Raw genomic sequence first — 21052 nt, forward strand, 5'->3', positions numbered from 1 at the left:
GCTCTGTGGTGACCTAAATGGGAAGGAAAACTAAAAAGAGTATACGTATAACTGATTCATTTTGCTGTACAGCAGAAACTAACACAACATTGTAAAACAACTATACTCCAATAAAAATTTTAAAAAATCTTAGCTGAGAAAAATGGCATTCATGAAAGAAGTATAAGAGGCATAGCCTACATCTAACCCTCTAGGATCCACATACAAGATGTCAAAAATAGCATTCATAAATGTACCTATAAACGTCTTTGACAATTCAGCTCCATTTTCCCCTTCTAAGCTCTCCCCTGTAGTGAAGGGGTTGCAAGATTGCAAACTACATTTTTCAGAAATCTTTGCTAGCAGCTGACTAGCATAGATTCCACCAGAGCACTAGCATGCAAAGTTGGAAGGGGGAAGAAAAGCCAAACCTATGTTGCTGCTTCTCAGGCAGTGGCAGAGATCCATGGGCTTTAAGACTCATGAACTATTATAGTGGCTTCCAGGCATTTTGCTGTAAACTGTCCACCTTGGTACTGGAGATACTGCCAGAAATTTCCTATGATTCCTGTATCTTCCTGGATCCCTGAAAGCTAGAAGCAAACACAGGAATTAAAGCATTTGTTGTGCCTTCTTCTAGGAATGCTCTTTTCTCAGAGGCCCACATAGTTCACAGGTTCACTTCTTTAGGATCAAATGTCACTCATCAGCGAGGTCTTCTCTGACCATTCTCTATAAAAGTGTACCCTTCATGTTGCTCTGTATCCCCACACCCCTCTTTATTCTTCACAGTACATATTCAATTTCTATTTGTTTTACTATGTGTTTATTTATCCATTGATATTCTATCAGAAAGTCAGCCCCAGGAGAGCATAGACCTGGTTCCTCTTACTGCTGTATCCTCAGCACCTAGAATAGTGCCTGGTACATTAAAGACACTCAATAAATATTAGTTAAATGAGTGGGTAAATGTTGAATACATGAATATATAACAAAGTAGTTAATAATAATAGTCACAATAACAATGATAGCTGTCTTAGTCTGTTTGGGCATCTATAACAAAATACCACAGGTATCTTATAAAACTGGGTATCTTATAAAAACAGAAATTTATTGCTCATAGTTCTGGAGGCTGGAAAGGCCAATATCAAGGTACCAGCATGGTTGCCTTCTGGTGAGGGCCCTCTTTCTGGTTCACAGTTGGTGCTTTCTCACTGTGTCCTCAGATGGTGGAATGGTCTAGGGATCTCATGAGAGCCTCTTTTATAAGGTAATAATCCCATTCATGAGGGTTCTACTCTCATGGCTTAAGCACCTCCCGAAGGCCCAACCTACCAACCTCACCGCATAGGGCATTAGGATTTCAACATATGGGGGACACAAACATTCAGATCATAGCGTTCTCTTCTGAGCCCTCAAAAGAATCACCCTTAATAGTTCATTCATGGAAATGTGTAACAGAGTAGTTAATAACAACAACAACTAACCTCGATGAGCAGTTCTATATGCCAACACTATGCTAGGTATTGACATCCCATCAAGTCCTCCCAATAACTCTGTGGTACAGGAGGCAAAATGTGTAATCTCTCAGCATCCCATTCTCCTTGAGGCAGTGTTTGATTCAAGGATAGAAGTGACAGCACCAAAGGGAAACCCAGAATCATTGTTTGATGCTGGAAGACAGACTTCTCTCTTCTGGATAAAAGCAGGAGACATGCAGTGCAAGATATTGCAGCAGTCATTCTACTACTACAAGCAGAGTCAGCTTAAGGATAAATCCAATAGGATGGAAGGCAAAGGAGAAGAAAGAACTTGGGCCCATGGTGACATCACTGAGCTGCTGGACCAAACCTTACCTGAAGTTCATCCTACCTTCTTTCAGTTATATAAACCAACATATTCCCTTGATTATTTAATCCAGCTTAAGCGTTTTTGTTGTTGTTTCTTGCAACTGAAAGCATCTTAACTAATCCAAGTAGATATTACCTAGTAGCTGTATGATCTTAAAGCAAGCTGTGGAACGTCTCTTTGCTTCTGTTCCCTCATCTATAGAATGAGAATAGTACTAGAACTTCGCTCTGGATTTGTTGTGGGAATAGAGAGACAATGTAGATAAAAGCACTGAGCACACTGCCTGACACTTAGCAAGATATATGTATGTTAATATTACCTCAAGAAGCTTACAATAAAAGGAAGAATAGAGGACTGTAGTTGCTTTAGGTCAAATGTGAGGTACCTGACCATATTTGCTCCCATGGCAACTTCTAGATGCCTTTGTTACCACACATATGTATTTTAATATTTTATTTACATGTCAACCTCTCAAACTATACTGTGAGCTTCTAGAATCTAGAAGGCAAGGTAATGGCTTATTATTCTTTGTACCTGTCCCAGTGCCCAGCTTTGTGCTAGGCATATGGCAGGTGTTTCATTGAAGCATATTGAACTAAAGAACCAAGTTATGAGAAAGGAGCCTAAAGAAGGAGGGAGATAGGGAGCCAAGTGTTAGAAAAGGTATACATGATGGAATAGGTTTCAGGAGGGGGCGGGGGAGGTGGGGGCCAGAGCACAGGTGCAGGGATTAGCCTTGGACAGGGGGAAGGTAAATAATGAGTGGGATCTGATTTCTGCTCCCAAATGACCATCATCACATTTCTTTTAGGGCTATGCACACAGCCAGGCACTAAGTATTTCCCAGTGATTATTACCAAGGCAAGGCCTGGAAAAACATTTGTAACAAAAAAGAAATAGCACAGTGAACTTTCCTCCAAGAGGGCTGGCACCAGTATCTGTGTTTATGTTATAGATTAAACTGAATATGGATTTTTAAAGAAAGAAGTATACTTTTTTCACACCATATTAATCTTCACTACATAATGTTGTGAGAATGCAACAGCTCCAACAGAGGAGAGAAATGAGTTGCTAAAATTCTCAAGTTATATAAATGATAATTGTAGTAGACATCTTTACACTATCTAGTAGTAGTTTTAGAAGTATTTTATTTTTTCTTGATCAAAAGTTATTTTGGGGGTAACAAAGCATGTGTTATTACTTCCCTTTAAACATGGATTAGTCATGGATTAAATCATTTGGAGTAGACCAAATTTAACAATACCATTGTTTATGCATTAAGAAGCAATAAAAATGTTGCTCAGGGTTTGCCTTGGGGACATAGAAATAAATGAGGCATGACTTCCATCCTCATAGAAATTACATTTTCTATTACCCCAAACCCAACTAATCGGAACTTGTTTGTAGTCAACTTTAAGGAGAAAGAATGCAAATAAGATGTCACCTTGAGGATTCTGCATTTTTACAGCATCAGGACATCTGCTGGGGCTAGCACACATTGAACCTGGTCTTCCACACAGCAACTGATATTTTCCGTTCCTGTGATGGCCCAGGGTTCCCATATAATCCTCTCAGGCTGCACTGGTGGGCACAGCCCCCCTCCCTTTGGAGATGTGAAATGTGTGTATGAATAAAAAGCACAACGGAAACACCTGTGGATCTCCTCTAGGGGTCAGGTGTGTGGAATGGCCCAGGAGTTATCTCAGCACCCTTGTTTCTGTGCATTGGAGGATTTGTTTCTGATTTGGACCCTGCACAGGAAGTGACTTGTATTGTCAGAGGGAATTTATATGTTCTTTTCCAATTTCTTCCATAACTGCTCTCTTCTTCCTCTCTACCCCCTCAATTCCCATTAGAGAGACAGAAAGCTGCAGCGTGATGCATGGACAGCATTTTGCAGAGCAGGATGGAAGGAAGAAAGACTTACAAGGCTGTACATTAGTGGATAAAGACCTAGAAACCAAAGATGTACCTTAAGCACAAACTTTTGGCCAAATGCATCAGCAAAGCTCAAGACTCAGTGGAAAGATCCTGGAAGAAACAGGAGACATCGCAGCACATGTGACTGGAGTGCAGATTCTGGAAGGAAAACAAAGACTGTCCCAGATAAGGGGTTGGTTACCACCAATATCCTAATTAAAGAGGGCATTTATCTAATATTGACTATATGCCAGGTGCTATGCTAGTGCTCTACATACTCGATCCATACTTACTTACTCTAACCTGATCCAAGACAGCCCTTTAAGATCACTACTGTTATTATCTTAATTGTATTGATAAAGACAGCAAGACTCAGAGAAATAAAGTAACTGCCAGAACTCAAATGCACGTCTGTGTAACTCACTTTGCTCGTGACCACTAAGCTCCACTACTTCCTTAGCAGGGAGGAACAAGAAGCTGATAGCAGAATCCATCACCAATCCTTTATGATCTGTTGATCATATGATCTATTGTTGTATTTATAGTACACTGTATGTAGCTGCAAGTCATGCAATATGGTTTTTATTCCACACAGTGCATTCACTTACTAACAAAAAAGCCCTTTGTCCTTTCATAAACTATAACTGCAAAACAATACCTGCAATACTCTTAGAGGTAAAAGACAAACAAAAGTTTCATCCAGTAACTGGAAACCATAAAAATCAGGACACTGCTTATTTCCAAGAGTATCAGCTAGAAATGCTAGAACTGAGAAATGCAAAAATGAAAATTAAGGACCCCAAAGGTATGATTTATCATCAATGAAAGAATGGAAGATATGGGAGAAAGATGCTTAAATATATAGGCTTAATATGCATTTAATTGGAGTCCTAGAAAGAAAGGAGAGAAAGAAAAGGCAGAGGTTATCAATTATTTCATTGATACCGAGATGCATATTTTTTTCACATTTTATCTTTTCTGAAATCAGGAGGTGTTTTACTTTCATTGAAGCTGGACAGCAGCTATCAATTATCATTGCCCGTGCATGTGAATATCAAAAGTGAAAACATCAAAACTTTCAGAACAGGGGTCAGTGGCTTGGAGGAAAATCCTGGAGACAATAGTGGAGCACTCTTTTCACCTACTAGGAAACAAAATAGTAATGTAGGAAGGGTGAAGGAGATTGATCAGACATGTTTAACAACATTTTCCAAGGACAAGTCAGTAGTAGGTTAGTTCAACATAATTTCAAAGCCAGATTAAGAGCCCATCACTAATCTGATGGCTTTTAGTTCCTTTATGGAATCTTTGAGGAAATGCTGTACACAGACAGCTACCAAAAAGTGATTCAGAAGATGTGGATTCTTCATAGGAAGAAGTTTTAGGAATATCTGTGTAGGTAATTGATTTTGCTTTTATTTAATTGGGCGTGGGTTTATTTTTCCTATTCTTGGTTACATAAATTAATGGTATAAGTTATAACTAATGGTGTCATGAACATGATGAAATATACTAGTTAAAGAGAACAATTAAAAATTCTCCTTGAAAATTTCCCTAACTGATAAAATGCACAGATTCAAGATGTTCAGTGACTTCTATACAGGATTGAAAAATAAAAAAAGAAAAGGAAATGAAAAAACTACACTCACATATAGAAAAATTGTAGAAAGCCAAAGATAAAGAGAAAATCTTAACAGCATCCAGAGAAGAAAAGAAGATTATTTTTAAAAGAGCAGTAGGATAGACATTGAATTCTGAGCTAAAATTGAAACCAATGGAATGAAGTCATTAATGTACTTAAAGAAAAGTCTTGGCAACCCAGGATTCTATAACTAGATAATAGTCATCAAGAATAAAGTGAGGGCTTCCCTGGTGGTGCACTGGTTAAGAGTCCGCCTGCAGATGCAGGGGACACGGGTTCGTGCCCCAGTCCGGGAAGATTTCACATGCTGCGGAGTGGCTGGGCCCGTGAGCCAGGGCTGCTGAACCTGCGCCTCTGGAGCCTGTGCTCTGCAACGGGAGAGGCCACAACAATGAGAGGCCTGCATACCGCAAAAAGAAAAAAAAAAAAAAAGAATAAAGTGACATGGGTGAAGTTGATCAAAAGGTAAAAACTTCCAGTTAGGGCTTCCCTGGTGGCTCAGTGGTTGAGAGTCCGCCTGCCGATGCAGGGGACATGGGTTCGTGCCCCGGTCTGGGAAGATCCCACATGCCGTGGAGCGGCTGGGCCCGTGAGCCACGGCTGCTGAGCCTGTGCATCCGGAGTCTGTGCTCCGCAGTGGGAGAGGCCACAATGGTGAGAGGCCTGCGTACCTCAAAAAAACAAAACAGAACAACAAACAAACAAACAAACAAACCTTCTAGTTATAAGATAAATAAGTTCTCAAGAGATGTAATGTACAGCATGGTGACTATAGTTAACAATACTATGTTGTATATTTGAAAGTTGCTAAGAGAGTAGATCTTAAAAGTTCTCATCACAAGAAAAAAAATGTAACTATGGGTGGTGATGGATGTTACCTAAATGTATACATATATATTCCACTATATATATAAATAAAATCATTATGTTGTACACCTAAAATACTACAATGTTATATGTTAATTATATCTCAATTAAAAAACAAAAGAATAAAAGTGAAATAAGACAGTCCCAGGTAAATAAAAACTCACAGAATTCACAAAAGGAACTGGACTAAAGGGGGGTTTTCAGGCCAAAATAAAAGTCCATTGGGAGGAGTCAAGATGGTGGTGTGGGAAGACATGGAGTTACTGTCTCCCCACAACTAGGGCCCCTGCTGGCCACTGGTGGGGGGCGGACTCAGACCCCCCAGGAGATGGGAGGAACCCCAGAGTGAACCACCACACCACAAGGCTTGCGGGATCTTGATTCACAAACCGGGGGTCGGGCAGAAGCTCCTGCGGTGGGAGCTCCGAGTCTGACCCACTGGACTAACAGAGAACCTCAGAGGCCAGAGAATATTCATCGGAGTGAGGTCTCACAGAGTTCTTCATCTCAACATCAAGACCCAGCTCTACCCAATAGCCTACAAACTCCAGTGTTGGAAGCCTCAGGTCAAACAACCAGTAAAACAGGAACACAATGCCACTCATTAAAAAAAAAAAAAATTAGACGGCAAAAAAAAAATGTCACAGATGAAGGAGCAAGGTAAAAACCTACAAGACCAAATAAATGAAGAGGAAATAGGCAACCTACCTGAAAAATAATTCAGAGTAATGATAGTAAAGATGATCCAGAATCTTGGAAATAGAATGGAAGCACGGACTGAGAAAATACAAGAAATGTTTAACAAAGATCTAGAAGAACTAAAGAACAAACAAACAGAGATGAACAACACAATAACTGAAATGAAAAATACACTAGAAGGAATCAATAACAGAATAATGGAGTCAGAAGAACGAATAAGTGAGCTGGAAGACAAATGGTGGAAATAACTTCCGAGGAGCAGAATAAAGAAAAAAGAATGAAAAGAATTTAAGATAATCTCAGAGACTGCTGGGACAACACTAAACACACCAACATTCAAATTATAGGGGTCCCAGAAGAAGAAGAGAAAAAGAAAGGGTCTGAGAAAATATTTGAAGATATTATAGTGGAGAACTTCCCTAACATGGGAAAGGAAGTAGTCAATCAAGTCCAGGAAGCAGAGAGAATCCCATACAGAATACATCCAAGGAGAAACATGCCATGACATGTATTAATCAACTAACAAAAATTAAATTCAAAGAAAAAATATTAAAAGCAGCAAGGGAAAAACAAAAAATAACATACAAAGGAATCCCCATAAGGTTACCAGCTGATTTTTCAGTGGAAACTCTGCAGGTCAGAAGGGAGTGGCAGGATATAATTAAAGTAATGAAAGAGAAAAAGCTACAACCAAGATTACTCTACCCAGCAAGGATCTCATTCAGATTAGATGGAGAAGTCAAAAGCTTTTCAGACAAACAAAAGCTAAGAGAATTCAGCACCACCAAAGCAGCTTTACAACAAATGATAAAGAAACTTCTCTAATCGGGAAACACAAGAGAAGAAAAAGACCCACAAAAACAAAACAATGAGGAAAATGGTAATAGAACCATACATATCGATAATAACCTTGAAAGTAAATAGATTAAATGCCCTAACCAAAAGACACAGAATGGATACAAAAACAAGACCCGTATATCTGCTGTCTACAAGAGACCCACTTCAGACCTAGGGACACATACAGATTGAAAGTGAAGGGATGGAAAAAGATATTCCATGCAAATGGAAATAAAAAGAAAGCTGGAGTAGATAAAGTAGACTTTAAAATAAAGACTGTTACAAGAGAAAAGGAGGAACACTACATAATGATCAAAGGATAAATCCAAGAAGAAGATATAACAATTATAAATGTTTATGCACCCAACATAGTAGCACCTCAATACATAAGGCAAATGCTAACAACCATGAAAGGAGAAATCAACAGTAACACAATAATAGTAGGGGACTTTAACACCACAATTTCAACAATGGACGGATCATCCAAACAGAAAATAAATAAAGAAACACAAGCTTTAAATGACACAATAGATCAGATAGATCTAAATGACATTTATAGAACATTCCACCCAAAAGTGGCAGAATATACTTTCTTCTCAAGTGCACATGGAACATTCTCCAGGATAGATCATATCTTGGGTCACAAATCAAGCCTCGGAAAATTTAAGAAAATTGAAATTGTATCAGGCGTCTTTTCTGACCATAACGCTATGAGATTGGAAATCAATTACAGGAAAAAAACTGTAAAAAACACAAATACATGAAGGCTAAACAGTGCACTACTAAATAACCAAGAGATCATGGAAAAAATCAAAGAAGAAATAAAAAAAATACATAGAAACAAATGACAATGAAAACATGATGACCCAAAACCTATGAGATGTAGCAAAAGCAGTTCTAAGATGGAAGTTTACAGCAATTCAATCTCACCTCAAGAAACAAGAAAAATCTCAAATAAACAATCTAACCCTACACATAAAACAACTAGAGAAAGAAGAACAAAGAAAACCCAAAGTCCGTAGAAGGAAAGAAATCATATAGATCAGAGCAGAAATAAATGAAAGAGAAACGAAGAAAACCATAGCAAAGATCAATAAAACTAAAACTTGGTTCTTTGAGAAGATAAACAAAATTGATAAACCCTTAGCCAGACTCATCAAGAAAAAAAAGGGAGAGGATGCAAATCAATAAGATTAGAAATGAAAAAGGAGAAATCACAACTGACACTGCAGAAATACAAAGGATTATAACAGACTACTACAAACAACTAAATGCCAATAAAATGGACAACCACAAAGAAATGGACAAATTCTTGGAAAGGTGCAATTTTCCAAGACTGAACCAGGAAGAATTAGAAAATATAGACAGACCTATCACAAGTAATGAAATTGAAACCATAATTAAAGATTTTCCAACAAATAAAAGTCGAGGACCAGATGGCTTCACAGGTGAATTCTATCAAACATTTAGAGAAGAGCTAACACCTATCCTTCTCAAACTCTTCCAAAAAAAATGCAGAGGGAGAAACACTCCCAAATTCATTCTATGAAGCCACCATCACCCTGACACCAAAACCAGAAAAAGATATCACATAAAAAGAAAATTACAGACCAATATCACTGATGAACATAGATGCAAAAATCCTCAACAAAATGCTAGCAAACAGAATCCAACAGCACATTAAAAGGATCATACACCATGATCAAGTGGGATTTATCCCAGGGATGCAAGGGTTCTTCAATATATGCAAATCAATCAATGTGATACACCACATTAACAAATTAAGGACTAAAAACCATATGATCATCTCAATAGATGCAGAAAAGGCTTCTGACAAAATTCAACACCGATTTATGATAAAAACTCTCCAGAAAGTGGGCCTAGAGGGAAACTACCTCAACATAATAGAGGCCATATATGACAAACCCACAGCCAACATTGTTCTCAATGGTGAAAAACTGAAAGTATTTCCACTAGGATCAGGAAAAAGACAAGGATGTCCACCCTCATCACTTTTATTCAACATAGCTTTGGAAGTCCTAGCCACAGCAATCAGAGAAGAAAAAGAAATAAAAGGAATACAAATTGGAAAAGAAGAAGTAAAACTGTCACTATTTGCCTGTGACTTGATACTATACCTAGAAAATCCTAAAGATGCCACCAGAAAACTACTAGAACTAATCAATGAATTTGGTAAGGTTGCAGGACACAAAATTAATGCACAGAAATCTCTGGCATTCCTATACACCAACAATGAAAAATCAGCAAGAGAAATTAAGGAAACACTCCCATTTACCATTGCAACAAAAAGAATAAAATACCTAGGAATAAACCTGCCTAAGGAGGCGAAAGACTTGTACTCAGAAAATTATAAAACACTGATGAAAGAAATCAAAGATGATATAAACAGATGGAGAAATATACCATGTTCTTGGATTGGAAGAATCAATACTGTGAAAGTGACTATACTACCCAAAGCAATCTACAGATTCATTGCAATCCTTATCAAACTACCAATGACATTCTTCACAGAATTAGAACAAAAAATCTTACAATTTGTATAGAAACACAAAAGACCCCGAATAGCCAAAGCAACCTTGAGAAAGAAAAACAGAGTTGGAGGAATCAGGCTTCCTGACTTCAAAGCATACCACAAAACTACAGTAATCAAGGCAGTATGGTACTGGCACAAAAACAGAAATATAGATCAACTGTACAGGATAGAATGCTCAGAGATAAACCCACGCACATTTGGGCATCTAATTTATGACAAAGGAGGCAAGAACTTACAACGGAGAAAAGACAGCCTCTTCAATAAGTGGTGCTGGGAAAACTGGACAGCTACATGTAAAAGAATGAAATTAGAACACTCCCTAACACCATACACAAAAATAAACTCCAAATGTATTAAAGACTTAAATGTAAGACCAGACACTATAAAACGAAGCATAGGAAAAAAACTGTCTGACATAAACCACAGCAAGATCTTTTATTGATCCACCTCCTAGAGTAACAGAAATAAAAACAAAAATAAACAAATGGGACTTAATTAAACTTAAAAGCTTTTGCACAGCAAAGGAAACCATAAACAAGACAAAAAGACAACCCTCAGAATGGGAGAAAATATTTGCAAATGAAAAAACAGACAAAGGATTAATCTCCAAAATATACAAACAGCTCATGGAACTCAATATCAAAAAAACAAAGAATCCTGTTAAAAAATGGGTGGAAGACCTAAATAGACATTTCACCAAGGCAAACATACAGATGGCCAAGAGGCACATGAAAAGATGCTCAACATCACTAATATTAGAGAAATGCAAATCAAAACTACATTAAGGTATCACCTCACGCCAGTCAGATGGCCATTATCAAAAAAGCTAGAAGCAATACATTCTGGCAAGGGTGTGGTGAAAAGTGAACCCTCCTACACTGTCAGTGGGAATGTAAATTGATGCAACCACTATGGAAATCAGTATGGAGGTTCCTTAAAAAACTAAAAATAGAACTACCATATGACCCAGCAATTCCACTACTGGGCATATATGCTGAGAAAACCATAATTCAAAAAGAGTCATGTACCACAATGTTCACTGCAGCACTATTTACAATAACCAGGACATGGAAGCAACCTAAGTGTCCATCATCAGATGAATGGATAAAGAAGATGTGGCACATATATACAATGGAATATTACTCAGCCATAAAAAGAAACGAAATTGAGTTATCTGTAGTGAGGTGGATGGACCTAGAGTCTGTCATACAGAATGAAGTAAGTCGGAAAGAGAAAAACAAATACCATATGCTAACACATACATATGGAACCTAAAAAAAAAAAAAGGTGCTGAAGAACCTAGGGGCTTGTCAGGAATAAAGATGAAGACGTAGAGAATGGACTCAATGACATGGGGTGGGAGGGCGAAGCTGGGGTTAAGTGAGAGTAGCATCGACATATATACACTACTGAATGTAAAATAGTTGGCTGGTGGGAAGCAGCAGCATAGCACAGGGAGATCAGCTCTGTGCTTTGTGATGACTTAGAGAGGTGGGATAGGGGGAATGGGAGGGAGGAGATATGGGGACATGTGTATGCATACTGCTGATTCGCTTTGTTGTGCAACAGAAACTAACGCAGTATTGTGAAGCAATTATACTCCAATAAAGACATATAAAAAAAAAAAAAGAAGAAGAGTCCATCAAGGGACCAAGAAGATAAAGGAGGAATAAAAATCAACCAAAAAGTAAAATGATGAGAGTAAATCCAAGTAAACATTGTATGCAATGATAATTTTGTTTGCAAGTTAACATATAGGACAAATTCATATATAAAGCAAAAGCATGTAAGTCAGGAAAGCCTAAAAAGAGTGTGTGATGATCTTTGTTTTGCCTGGGAGGAGGTAAAAATACCAAGCCATTAGACTTTAGTAAGTCAGTGATGCATGCTGTAGTTTCTATTGTAATCACTAAATAGTAAAATAATCCATACTTACAAACTAACAGAGAAAAATGTAATGAATACAACCCCAAAGAAGGCAACCACGAGGGAAAAAGGAAGTATAGAACAAGCAAGACAAAGAGAAGGCAAATATTAGATTGATCCAGATAAAATTGTCGGGTTGTAGGAAAAAATGGTCAAATATTGGTGATTTCATATAACTCAACCTATGTGAGATAACATATTGTTATCTTCACATTGTTAACACTGCATGAACCAGTAAAGCGAAGTCTTCAAAGTTCTGGGTGTAAAGGATACTGAGTATAGAATTCTATATTCAGCCAAACTAGTAATCAGTACTAAGAGCCAAGGTGAGATATTTTTAGATAAGGAAGAACTCAGAAAGTTTACTGTCCATACACGTTTTATTTAAAAATTTACTCAAGAGGATACAGTTGCAAAATAAAAAACATATCCAAGTAAATAGACCAACATTAAACACTGTAAATAGAGTATATAATATATAGTCTATTTACAGTATATAAACAGAGAAGTAAAGGAAGAGCTAGAAAGAAATTAAGAGAAGCTGCTTGGAAGATTCTTTGTCAAAGGGCAGTCTTCATATAGACTATAGCTTCTCAACAGGGGAATATATATGTTGTTCCCTGGGAAAATTTGGCAATGTCTGGGAACATTTTTGGTTTTTACAACTGGATAGGGATGGCTACTGGCATCAAATGTGTAGAGGCCAGGAATGCTGCTCAACATCCTATCTCATACAGGACAGCCCTCTGTAACAGAAAATAATCTGGCTCCAAATGCCAATAGTGCCCCAAATGTTAATAGTGTAAACTTTGATGTCGAGTATTACATTTCCTTCAACTTGGATCAAGTCATACTTAGTTCTGTATGGATGCCATCTACATAATTATACTAATAATATTGCGACTCCTTAGGAGGATTATGTAAAAGAACAGAACATTATTCTATAATAATATAATTAAGAAAAATTGATGGTGGAGGAAGAAAAGATGGAAGGATGTACACATTACAAATCACCTGGGAATCTTGTTAAAATACAGATTTTGATACAGGAGGTCTGGGGTGAGGTCTGAAATTTTTGCATTTCAAACAAGCTCCCAGGTTTTTTTCTCCCTAGAAACATTTAATATTTTCTTTCCATTCTTTGTGTTTTGAGATTTCCCCAGAAAAACCTCCACAACAATAACTTACTGATCATTTATTTTACATTTACTATTATTGTTTTATTTGAAAACAACTGTTACCAAATGTGTACCATTACAGCCCCCTTTGCCAGTTTTAAATAACTAGAAAGCAAGCAAGCAATAACATTTAAACAAGTCTCACCATAGTACCTTCTTTATGGTGGCTTTCTTTTCTCTTTCAAAGAGGAGTGAGAGCTTTTTGACTTCTTTGTATTTTGATTTTATATTTATCCTCTCTCTGGTCTGAATTCCTGTAAAGTCAGAGTTTTATTCACATGGGGGTGTTGATGTTAAGACATTTACTCATGTATTAATTTCACATTTCGTGATCACTTGCTGGGCGCCCCATTCTATTAAGGGCTGCAAACAAAACTGTAAATAAGCCATACAGTCTGGTTGGAGTATTTCTGGGAAAGCTTTTGTCTTCTTGAGAAAAAGAGAGATACATCTGGGGAAACCTTGTACTTTCCTTTTCTTCCTGCCTTGAATACAGATAGAGATAAGAATGACCTAGAGGACTTCAGGGAAAACATTCTTGAGCATTGTCAGGATGCTGAACAAACATCAGCAATTAGTCACCTCCAGATCTGTAGTATGAGAAAAGTCAGTCCTCACTTCATAAGCTACTGTAGTTGGGCATTCTTTTCCTTGCAGCTGAAGGCATTTCTGACTCACACAACATGTGCAATCACTCAGGAACGGAATGTTTCCCAGTGATGTTGTCAAGCACTTGTAATAATGGTTAATGATACTGCACAAGATTTTAGATTAAGTATAAGTGGTAAAATGGGAGCAAAAGATACAGCTTCATTGCTTGCAAGAACAGAACTAGAACCAATGGTCCAAAGTTTCAGTGGGTTAGATTTGGATTCAACATAAATTAGAACTTTCTAATACAGCATTCCATTAATGGAGTGTGCTATCTTGCAGAGATTAATCTCCTATCCATTAAAATTTTCAGGAGGAGGCAGAAACACCATAGAATGGATTCCAGAACTACATGGAAGGACAGATGAGAAACTACTGATATCCCCTCTTACTCCAAGGTTCTAATATCAATTTTCAACAATGAGTGTCAAAATCAAAAAGGCCTTAAATCATAAACTTTAAAAAAAATGGTTAAATTTCAAATTCAAATAACCAGAGCACCCCATTTCCTCAATTCTGATTGAAATTACACTGGACAGTTAGAGATCATTGTAATTTCATCTGATTCCTATTCATAAAAATGAAACATTTTATTTACATATAAAAATGTGATTTTTTTTCTTTCTTCTATGAGTTAATAGACATAGGAAAATGAAACTATAGTACAGAACCTAGACTTTTAAGCATACTGAAAGGGTAAACTTACACAGGATTAATAAAAGCTGTCTAATGGATGTGTAGTATGCATTTCAATTCAGCAAAAGAAAAGAATTCTTTACTTTTGGCTAAAAATACCCTGTAAACAATTACAGTTATAACTCTAGGTGATTATTTAATAATCTTGACATTACAGGAAAGTTCAACATGTTAAGATGTGATTTTAAAAAATTTCAACCAAAGTTATTAAACAACTCAATGTTTAGGGCTAAAATGAGAGCCTTGCCAAGAATGGCATAGCCACATGTCCCACTGCCCAGAGGGGAGAAATGGCATACACCTCTCAAGGTGTATGACTCACTCATCACCTAAGAGATATAGAACATACGACCCAGGCCACTCTGGAGAAGTCAGAACATATTTTAAAATTTAGTTGTAAGAAATAAATCACTTTACTTTTATTGCTGGTGAAAAAAAAATCACTGTGCCATTTGTACAGCATTGGACTTGTGTTCCCCGAAATTAAGCAGCTTGCTTTGCCCTGGGAAATGCCAAACACGAACCATAGTAGGGCCTCCCATTGGATTTCTTGAACACAGGAAAACATAGGATCAGGTACTGTGTTAGGTGTTGAGGTGCAAGGGGGAACAAAAAGGACAAGATTTCACAGGGCTTATAGTCTTGTTGTTGTGAACATCGCATAACTACCATGTGATGGAATATTAAACGCTGATTTATTCTTTTCAAGTGAAATAACTTCTTTCTTGTTTTTCACACTCTAAATAGAAACAGCTCACTCCCAAGAAAGGCAAGCTTATTTACAAATAAGCCAATAGGTTCTGCCCAACATTTATCGCTATACAAACCTATTAGACTATTGGCTCTGATCTTAGTTAAGTAAAATAAACATAAATGACATTTCTGAACCTTATGTGTATAGGTTAATCTTATAATACCAAATCTAAGGTTTCAAAGTCTAATTGCTGCATGAATATTTACAGTGGGTATTTTTCTACTCAGCTTTTTGTTTTCATCTAAAGTGTATATAGTTTCATGTTTGCATTAGTGATTTCATTTACTTTAACTTTTCAACCAGTTATGAATGCTTCTTACTATACACCTGTGGACATGCTGATTGGCCCTTTCACAAATAGACATGTTTGAATACAAAAGATCCTTTTTTGCTACATGTCTGCTAATGCTACAACTGACCTCATCAATATAGTAGTCTGAAGAATTGTTTATTCAGGAATAGGTTTTCTTCCTTCCCCAACCCTAGCATTTTTCTTTCTAATGACACTTCTAATTGAAAAATATTCTAAATCCAAGCCACTTGCATTGCTGAGTCATGCTAAGTTGTGCAATATTATGTTTATTTCCATCTGGCATTAGATAATATGATAGGATCTAGAATCTTGAATTTTTATTTAAATATGTTTCAGATATAGATATGTTTCAAGGTATCATGAAACTACCTACAATTCAGGATTTATCTTGCAAATGTGTTCTATACATAGCTTTTGTGATGGTCACTAAAAAGTGAACAACTATAACATTTTTCATTGTACCAAATGTGCTTTTATTATCCAAATGTTAAAAATTATTGCCATTCATTTGAAGAACTTGTTAAGCATCTAAAATTTTGTTCCAGTTAAGTATCTGGAATATGCCTTGAAGCAACTTCTGTTTACAGACAAGGTCTGTAAGATATCCAAATACCACTGTGATGTGTTTACAGTTTATACAAGAATGAAATATCAAGTCCTTTTGGGTGCATATTTCTAAATGAGCATTAAATGAATTGGGAAAAAAACTTGAAAATTTTCATGTCTGGTGCATGCCAAGTGAATGATTGCATTCATCTTCCCTTTGCAGCTTGCTTTTGGTTAATGAGGAACTCTCTCTAATGGTCATTAAGGTCATTGCTGGAAATTAGTTTACTTTTGTAAATGGATTTCACCTGGAGATGCCATTTCTCTGCAGTCAACTGTATCATCTTGGGACTATGAGCAATGATGCTGAACTACTGACAGATGGAGAATTTTGAAATGAGTTCCAACTAATTCTGACAGCCATCACTTCCCACCACCCTTAGTTAAAAATTAACTTTCAATAGTGGGAAAGAAAGATGATGAAACTTACCCAATACCTACAAAAGATGCTTAATATCATGAGTTGTTATCCATTATTTCTTTTTTTGGGAGGGAGAATGAGTCGATCTAGGGAGTTATGATGACTACTAATTAAAACCAAAAGTTCATTACACTATATCTCCTACAAAATTAAACTTACAGTCATAAGGAAGCAGTCTCCCAGGGAAAATCATTGTTAGAGGAATCAAAAAGCATTGTGTTGGTCAAAAAGAAGCACTAAAATTCACCTGCAAGGTTTGTCTAGTTCAATTAATTCTTAAGGCTTGTCTTTAAACTTTCCATGAAATGGAGAATAGCAACAGTACATTTCTTCAAGAGTCAAGATCATCCAAGTATTTAAAGTATTATTATTTAAGATAATACCCTTGACTGGCTGGGTACCACAAAGAGCTAATAAGCTTGGTCACTGCTTCAAAACAGAAAAGGTAAGCAAGAGGGAGGCCTCTCTCATTATAGACTCTGAAAGCAAGAGCTAGAATCATGGACTTTGGGCCTTCAGTAGTGTAAGCACCCAACTGCTTGAATGATTTATATTCTAGTGGGAAAGTTTCAGGATGGCTTTACCCAATAAACAGCAAAAGAAATGAGTTTGGCAGATGCATTAGCTTGGAGTTAAACACTGATTTTGGAAAAATCCACATGAAAGATGCCCAAAATATATAGGCCTATGTTACTAGAATTACTGATGGATGTTCTACCTTTTCCCAGCATGCATATCTCTTTTTGACATCTTATATCCCCCTCTGGCTTTGCTGCTCTTGTGCCAGTGATGGCCAGACAGAGAAATGCAAGCTCTGTTGATGCTAATACTTGGCTTTTTTTCTTTTGGAAAAGATGGAAGGATGTTTATGAGGGAAAGTTAATGGAATTCTATGAGATAAACAGGTAAAGAACAGGAATGTAAAAATTGTACATTTCAGTAATGATAACAATGTAAAAAATGTGGCAGCACTGATCATCCTAATAAAGGTGAGTAAGTGTGTTTGAAATGGGGATGGAAACTTGAGGATAGATGGAATTGAATAATGTAGTTATGGGTCACCTGTGCATGGGGAGTGATCTAATTCAGAAATTCAGAGGACCATGTGTGAAGTTTTGGTGTATATTTATATGTATATGAAAGGAGGAAAGAAGGGATAGAGCGAAGATGAACAGATTAGAGTTTAAGTGATCACTCTGATATAATAAAAAAGAAATTTCAGGTTAATAATGGAAAGAACTTAAATGTGGCCATATCTTTGAGAAGTCGTATAGTACAAATAAGCATTTTACATTGGGAGTTTGGGAAAAACTAATCCCTCACATCTCTTCTCCTCTGGGTTCAAAACCAACTGAGAAGTAGGTATGAGATCCGGATGGGAGTACTAAGAGTATAGAGCTTTTCACTACTTCTCTCCAAGTTCAGATCTTGGAATTCTTATCCAGTCAACCCCATGAAGGAACATGGCTTACCCAATGCTCTTTGAATGCAAATGAGGAAGAAAGAAAAGGCTGAGAGGACAGTGAGGCTTTTGGCTTGTGTCCTGACCCTGGCTGTTTACTGCGTGGAACTAAAATATGAGAAAACACAGGCCACGAGAAGGCAAGAGAATGTAGCAAGAGGCCAGGCTCTACATGAAGTAGAGGAGTACCATTCTACACTTTAATCCAGACCAGTAGAACAATGTGGAACAATGGATGTTGGGATTTTACTATCCCAGATTAGATAGGTCACTTCTCTTAGGGGAGAAAAAATAAGAACGTGGAGAAAGAGTTTCTCTATTTCCTCTCAGAGAGAGTAAATGTTGGATGAAGTTTCTATTTTATGAGCAAATGAAGGAATACGTAAAGACAGAGAAAATTTTTCTTCCTACTCTCTTCTGTCATTTTTTCTGGTTGTATTATTCAAAACGTTTTCAGTTGCAAATGACAGAATATCAATTAAAAGTGGCTCACACACAAAAAACCTGTATGTGAATGTTTATAGAGGTTTTATTTGTGACAGCCCCTAAATGGAAACAACCAAAATGTTCTTCAAGAAGTGAACAGTTAAACAAATTATGGTATATCCACATCATGGGATACCAAATAAAAAAGGAATAAAAAGGAATGAATTATTGATACATGTATCAACTTGGATGAATTCAAGGACATTAAGCTGAGTGAGAAAAGCCAATCTCAAATGGTCATATACTGTATTATTCCATTTATATAACATTCTCAAAATAATAGAGATGGAGAACAGATTAGTGATTGCCAAGGGTGAGGGATGGCAGGTGGATGGGTGGATTTGACTAGAAATAGGTAACACCAGGGAGGTCTTTGTGGTGATAGAATAGTCCTGTATCTCAATTGCAGCGACGGTTAGATAAAAAAGCACACATGATGAAATGGCATAGAACTGTGCACACATATTGTACCAATGCCCATTTCTTGCTTGATATTGTGCTATAGTGATGTAAGAACAATTGGGGAAACACTGGGTGAAAAGTACACAGAACCTCTCTGTACTATTTTTGCAACTTCGTGTGAATCTATATCTCAAAATAAAGAGGAAAAAAAAGAAAAAGTGGTTTAAGTGAAAAAGAAAATACACTGGTTTATGGAATTGGGTAGTACAGGGGTTGAATCTACCTAGTTTTAGGCAAACCTGGATTAAGGAGCTCAAGAGGTGTCATTAGGAGCTTTCTCTCTTTCTCCTTTTCTCAGCTCTGCTTACTTTTCTGCGTTGACTTCATTCTGCAGACAGCTTTCTCCATGAAGCTGGGGAAGATGTCAGAGATCTAAGCTTACCTGATCCTAATTCCTTGTAACCCAGGAAGGAAACAAATTCTCTACCATTCATAGGGAAGACTCTGAATTTCTTTTTTTAAATTTTTATACAATTTTTAAAGGTTACACTCTATTTAGAATTATTACAAAATACTGGCTATATTCCCCGTGTTGTACAGAACATCCTTGTACTGTATCTTAACACCCAATAGTTTGTACCTCCTACTCTCCCATTCCTTCCTCATCCCCACTGGTAACCACTAGTTTGTTCTGTTTGTGAGTCTGCTTCTTTTTTGTTATATTCACTAGTTTGTTGTATTTTTCAGATTCCACATACAAATAAAAATTCTACAGTATTTGTCTTTCTCTGTCTGACTTACTTTACTTAGCATAATGCCCTCCAAGGCCATCCATGTTGCTGGAAATGGCAAAAATTTCATTCTTTTCTATGGCTGAGTAGTATTCTATTGTATATGTATACCACATCATCTTTATCCATTCATCTGTTGATGGATACTTAGGTTGCCTCCTTATCGTGGCAATTGTAAATAATGCTGCTGTGAACATTGGCGTGCATGTATCTTTTCAAAGTAATGCTGTTTTTTTCTTTTTTTCAGATATATACCCAGAGGTGGAATTGCTGGGTCATATGGTAGTTCTATTTGTAGTTTTTTGAGAAACCTCGATACTATTTTCCACAGTGGCTGCACCAATTTACATTCCCACCAACAGTGTATGAGGGTTCCTTTTTCTCCACATCCTCGCCAACATTTGTTATTTGTGTTCTTTTTTGATGACAGCCATTCTGACAAGTGTGTGGTGATACCTCATTGTGGTTCTGATTTGCATTTCTCTGATGATTAGTGATGTTGAGCATCTTCTCATGTGCCTTTTGGCCTTCTCCATTTCCTCTTTAGAAAAATGTCTATTCAGTTCTGCCCATTTTTTAATCAGATTGTTTGTTTTTTTGATGTTGAGTTGTATGAACTGTTTATATATGTTGGATATTAATCCCTTGTTGGTCATGTCATCTGCAAATATTTTCTCCCATTCAGTAGGTTGTATTCTCCTTTCATCAATGGTTTTCCTTTGCAGCGCAAAAGCTTTCAAGTTTAATTAGGTCCCATTTGTTTATTTTTGCTTTTATTTCCTTTGCTTTAGGAGATGGGTCCAAAAAATACTGCTACGATTTATGTCAAAGAGTATTCTATGTTTTCCTCTAGGAGTTTTACAGTATCTGGTCTTACATTTAGATCTTTAATCCCTTTTGAGTTTATTTTTGTATATGGTGTTAGAGAATGTTCTAATCTCATTATTTTACATATAGCTGTCCAGTTCTCCCAGCACCACTTATCAAAGAAGACTGGGAAAACTCTGAATTTTGGAT

The 21052-nt window shown here is 36.9% G+C and overlaps 1 protein-coding gene across 3 annotated transcripts in view; it reads right to left on the reverse strand.

Moving 5' to 3' along the window:
• Positions 1-365: 365 nt before the first annotated feature.
• KIF18A (kinesin family member 18A) overlaps positions 366-21052 on the reverse strand; it is a gene marked incomplete at its 3' end in the record, with an annotated part of 105028 nt that continues 84341 nt past the window's right edge. The window contains exon 18 of one of the 3 annotated variants that reach the window (XM_081241333.1): positions 366-572. Of the gene's footprint in view, positions 573-13649; positions 13708-21052 lie in introns of those variants that run through there. The other 2 variants (XM_081241335.1, XM_081241334.1) reach the window with 2 other exon arrangements.

The sequence above is a fragment of the Mesoplodon bidens genome (genome assembly GCF_964165515.1).
Source record: "Mesoplodon bidens genome assembly, chromosome: 7".
Classification (NCBI taxonomy): Eukaryota; Metazoa; Chordata; class Mammalia; order Artiodactyla; family Ziphiidae; genus Mesoplodon; species Mesoplodon bidens.